This window comes from Tupaia chinensis, unplaced genomic scaffold (genome assembly GCF_000334495.1).
Source record: "Tupaia chinensis unplaced genomic scaffold, TupChi_1.0 Scaffold144982_1, whole genome shotgun sequence".
NCBI lineage: Eukaryota > Metazoa > Chordata > Mammalia > Scandentia > Tupaiidae > Tupaia > Tupaia belangeri.
The window spans coordinates 2,215,431-2,221,347 of NW_006204841.1; positions in this window are offsets into that span (position 1 = coordinate 2,215,431).

Sequence of the window (5,917 nt, forward strand, 5' to 3'; positions counted from 1 at the left end):
TCACTTCCAAATAAAATATTGTTTGAAATTCTTTATGTCTCCCTAAGTTCTTAAGAATGAGAGGCACTAAGGCCAGCAGGTGGTATGGTAGCTGAGGCACTGGACTCCCACATGGCTGACCAAGGGTTGAGGCCCTGACCTCGTGCTTTCTCACTGCCCCCCCCCCGGTGCGCACACATACCTATAGTGATGAGTGCATGTGCCCTAGAGTAAATTAAAAAAAAAATAATAAAACAGGTAAATAAAACTAAATAAAGAATCTTTAAAAAAGAGTGAGAGGGGCCAATAACAAAGCAATAACAATAGCAATAAAAATGCATCAAAGATATTAGTTATTCTCTTATTTATGTTATGTAATACTCAGTGGCATAACTAGTAAAAATAATTTTAATATAAAATTTAATATGGTTCTTCATTGTTGTATGCCTCCTCAAAGTGCAGGAAATAGAGGGACTTGGTTAAGAGAGGTTCACGCTGTGACTGGCTGGGGAGGAACCGTAATTGGAGAAGCAAAGGGTTACCTGGGGCTGGGATGAGTGAGGTAGAGTGAAATCTTTCAGGAACGGAGCTCCTTTCAAAACTGGGCTGAGAGGAGAGAGTATGGCCTTCACTCCCATGGCTTTGGCTTACCAAGTAAAAACAGACTAGTTATAGCTTCTATAAATTTCTTACATTTAGTATAAAATTACTTAACATAATGACAGATGTTAGGAAACCAATGATCAAATATAGCTAAACCAAACCTTTCTATTCACACACTCTACACTTTTTTTTTTTTTGGAGAGATTTTCACTGTAGGGCGCGTGCGCTCGCCAGACAGACAGAGAGAGACATAGAGACAGAAAGCGAGAAATCACCTCCCAGGGGGTATGGTCACGCCGCAATCCCCTCTCCTCCATTCTCCTCTCGGGATCTTGGGCACACACGCACACACGCCTGGCGTGAGTTTTTTAAGCCACCCGGTCCGGGACACGAACTGCGGTTGACTACGTGGGAATCCAGTGACATAGCCATTACGCTAACTGCTGGTTCCACACACTCTACACTTCTGAATCTTTCTTTGGAGTGACAATATTGTAGTTTAAGGTCAAGGTTGTCTGTTCACTGCGTGCTGCAATGTTTGGTACCAAGAGGTGTTTAGTTATTTTGCTGAGCTAGATGTCATCTATACCACACCTTGAGAAGACAGAATGGAAGAGATGATGACGATAATGATGATGGTGAACTGTTGAGTGTTGCTATACTCTAGATGTTGTTCCAGATGCCATACATCTTGGCTTATTCGTGCCTTACAACAACCCTATAAAGCACATGACTACTTCCCCATGTTACAGATGACGAAACTGAGACTAGTTAACTTGTCTCCAATAGATGATAGTTGATTTGCCTTGACTAGTCTGGTTCCAAAGTCTAAGCTCCATTGTATTTGCTATATTGCCTCTCCAGAGGTGGAAAGTGGGTTGGAGAAGGTAGACGATCAACTTCAGGATTTAATGCTTTATTTTTTTCCTATGTAGATGATTTGTCCCATCTCTCCCTCTTTTTCTCCTTGTATGTAAGAATTTCTCCTTTAGTGTGTGACCTTGAGCAAATTCATTTCACCTTAAGAAATAAACAAAGTTCCTTTAACCATTCACGCTTCTGTAGTTTCATGGGCTTTACCAAAAAAGTAAACCTCTGAAGCAAAAGTAACAAACCTGTTGCTCTGGGCAGCACATTTTCCTGAACTGAAGAGTAGCAAAGTGTCTTTGATCTATCTTCATAAAGGCATGCTGTGTGCAATAGAAGCAGCTGCTTTGAGGACAGGAACAGTGACTGTATTTTCAGACTGTTCCTATAGGGTTCTTTAATGTGGTCTGAAGTTTAAAGACAAAGTATTGCTCATTACAAGCCACTTTAAGATGGAATATATAGCTACCTGATGGAATCAAGTTCTTAGTAACCTACCTGTAGGCACTATATATATATATTTTTTTCTTTTTTTTTGGAGAGGTTTTTGCTATAGGGCATGTGCGCTTGCCAGAAAGACAGAGAAAGACAGAGAGACAGAAAGTGAGAAATCATCCCCCGGGGTGATGGCCACGCTGCAATCCCTTCTTCTCCATTCTCCTCTTGGGATCTTGGGCACACATGCACACGTGCCCATCGTGAGCTTAAGCCACTGGGTCCAGGACTTGAACCATGGTCGACTACATGGGAGTCCAGCAACATAGCCATTTTGCTAACTGGTCCCCCTATATGTGCTATATTGAATTGACTGAAACACTTCCTAGATCGCTGGGAAAGTCATGATGTATTTTCCTATGCAAAAATATGTCGTGACTTTTCTGATGACCCAATATTATTTTACCATTTGTTTGACATGATCATACATATGCCAGTGCAGACCCCTTAGTTCCTGGGTTCAAATAGCATAGAGATCAACTTGGGAGAGTCTGCTGACTGTGTGGCATCCTCCTGCAATGGGATTCTAGAAGTGTATTAGGCTAACGTGACTTAGGAGTTGAGCTTTTCCTTTTTTTAACTTCCAAAATTAGATTAGTAACTGAAATTTCTCCCCACCAATCTCTTCTCTGACTCCCCACAATACCAAACCCATATATTTAGTCTGTATGACCAAAGGAAAGGGGGCTGAGGATGGGGGATCATCAGAAGATATCTTTTGCTATGACCTTCAGAGACTTAAACAAGTTAAATTTACTTTTCTTATTAATACGAACAGTAGGGGCAGCAGGTGGAGCAGAGGTTAAGGTAATTGGATTCTACGTGACTGACTACGTGGTTTAAGTCCTGGATCTGGTGGCTTGAAAATCATGCCGGGTGTGTGTGCATGCATGCCTAAAATTCCACAGGGAGACTGGAGGAAAAGGGATTGTGACATGACCGTTCTCCCGGGGGGTGATTTCTCACTTTATCTTTCCTTTTTCTCTCTGGCAAGTGAACATACCTTATAGTAAACTGAAAATAAAAAAAAGAAGGGTATATAAGTAGTTGATATGGCAACTAATAAAGGAATATAGAAAGGAAAAAAAAAGAGAAGGAAATTGCTAGAGAAAGAGGCTCTGCAAAAAAAAAAAAAGAGAGAAGGAAATTGCTAGAGAAAGAGGCTCTGGTGATTCTTATTTTAATATACAGTTTTCCTTTTTTAAAAAAAATATTTTATTTAATGTTATGTATGTATTTATTTATATTTGACTGGAGAGGGACAGAGTGAAAGAGAGAGAGGGAAAGTGAGAAAGCAAGCCGCCAGATCCAGGATTCAAACTATGGTCGACCATGTGGGAGTCCAGTGCCCTTAACCACCACACTACCTGCCGGCCCCCAGTTTTCCTTTTTAACCGAGTATAAGAGCTGACATGATTTGGTTATCCATCTGCCACTCTGAGGTTCCTAATTCTCTAAGTCTCAGAGTTTACGATTATATAATTATTTGAAATGGAGTAGGTCAGTGTCTGGGAGGAGACATCTGTGAATGTGTTAAGAAAAGTTCACCAAATTCCATTTTGCATACTGACATGAAGAGAGGAAAAGACAACTCAACCCTGTAATATTTCTCAATTGAAAAATGAATGGAATAAGAAAAACCCCAGGGCCAGCAGGTGGCATGGTGGTTAAGGTGTCTGGATCCTATATGACCAGCTATGCACTTGGGGTCCTGGACCAGGTGCCTTGAAAAACACACTGGGTGTGTGTGCATAAGTGCCTCAAATCCTGAGAGGAGAATGGAGGAAAAGGCATCGCTGTGTGGCCATCTCCCTTGGTGGATGCTTTCTTACTTTCTCTCTCTCTCTCTTTCTCTCTTTGTCTCCAGTGAGTTCATGTGACCTATAGTAAGAATTAAAAACGAAAAAACACGAAAACACCCAATTGTGATATCAACTGTGACTAAGAAGGTAGATGGCAGTGAGTCTAACGGATGCTTTCCTTGATCCTCCGAAGGAACCTCTATTAGTAACTTATTTGGAAGAACATCAAATGAAAATGTAAAACTTTTCCTAATGTATTTAGCCAAAGGCATAAAAGAAGCAGCTCACGTCACTGTCAAATGTTGCATGTCAACTCCCTGTCAATTTAGTGAAAACAGTACCCAATTTAGAGATGATGTGATAAAGAGGAATACGTCCCAGACTCGGAATGCTTGCATTTTGGCTGTAATTCTATCACTGACTTTGTGAGGCTGGGAAGGTCACAACATCTCCGGGACCGAGAGTCTCTGTTTGTAAAATGAAGGTGTTTAATTAGATCATTTCGAAGAGTCTTTTGCAACGATAACTTCCATATTTTTCACTGAGACAAAGAAAATAATAACTTCTACTAGTTAAGTGCTTCTTACTTCAACATTCAGTCTGCAAAACATTTCTTAAAAAATTATAATAAGTTAGCTTAGAAAGGCAGAATTAGGTAAATTATATGCAGTATAAATAAGCTTTAAGAAGTTGGAAATCCATCTTGTATTACCCAGCGAGAGACTCTGCCACCCATATGGTCCTAAAAACACTGTGGTTGCTTTATTGTCCTCTCTGGCAGTGCCAATCATAGTTAGCACTAATTAATGAAATTCCAGGGTGCTGTTTGCCAGGAGGTTCACGCGATGGGTGAAGCAAACTACAGTGGCAAAGTTTCCATCATTTATATTGCCGTGACAATATTGGCTCAAGTCTCAGAAACAGTCATTCCAGCTCCCAGTCCCTGCGAGAACAAATGGAGATTGATTTATGTTCGGAGGCTTCTCGAGCATATTGTCAACACCGAGATGGCTGCCAGAGCTCATCCCACAAAGTGCTGACATTTTCTGGGAATCGGCTTGCCTGTACACACGTTCTCCCTAGTAGCTTACATTTGCACACATTGTTGGTGTTCCTTTTTAAAAAAAATTTATTTTAAGGACCCTGGTATGAGTTACTGATATGAAAATCGGCCCAACATTATTAACCCAATTTATGCCAATACGAAATCGTGCGAAGTCAAGTCATGCCAAGTAAAGAGCCTGAACTTCCTTTAATCGATGTTGGAATTATCGTAAAGGGGTTTAAATACAGTGGACCTTCTTTAGAATCATGCTTTATTTATTTATTTATTTATTTGTAAACTCTCCACCCCATCTTACCCCATCCATTGTCTCTAGTTTTATTCTCCATTTATTTGACCACTTAGTAAGTGTTCCTCTTCAAGTCCATTTCTCCTACTCTAAACTGCGTTGTCATTGCTGCAGTGGGCTCTGTGGATGTCTTCTGGTACAATCATAGTCACAGAGAGTCATACATAGCTCTTTTAAAAAATTATATTTCTGGGGCCAGCAGAAATATAACCATGGTGGATAAGGCACTGGACTCCTACATGGCTGACCAGAGTTCAAGTTCCAGACCCAGCAGCTTGCTTTCTCATTTTCTCTTTCTCTCTCTCTCTGGTGAGCATGTGGTGCCCTGTAGCAAATTAAAAAAATAATAATAATTATGAATGAAATTAAATAAGTAGTTCTTTTAAAATATACATATCTATATATATACATACATGTGAATATATATATATATATACATATATGTGAATATATATATATATATACACACACACGCACACACACAGAGGGGCCAGATGGTGGTGCATTGTAGCACAACTAGACTCACGTGAGAAAAGTCCTGGGTTCAAGTCCTGGGACTCTCCGAGCACATCCGGCCTACCTGTGCATGCCATGATCTGGGCCAGCTGAGACTGGGGTGGATCATGGCATGAAGACCCCGTTGTGGGAGCCTCTTTTTCTGTTTCGTTCTCTCTGTTCTTTCTCTAACGAAAGAAAGAAATAAACTTAAATACAGACACATACACATTTATAAATAAATAAATATATATATACACACACAAACATATTTATAAATGAATAGATATACACACACATATATATATATGTAGCAACCTCTAA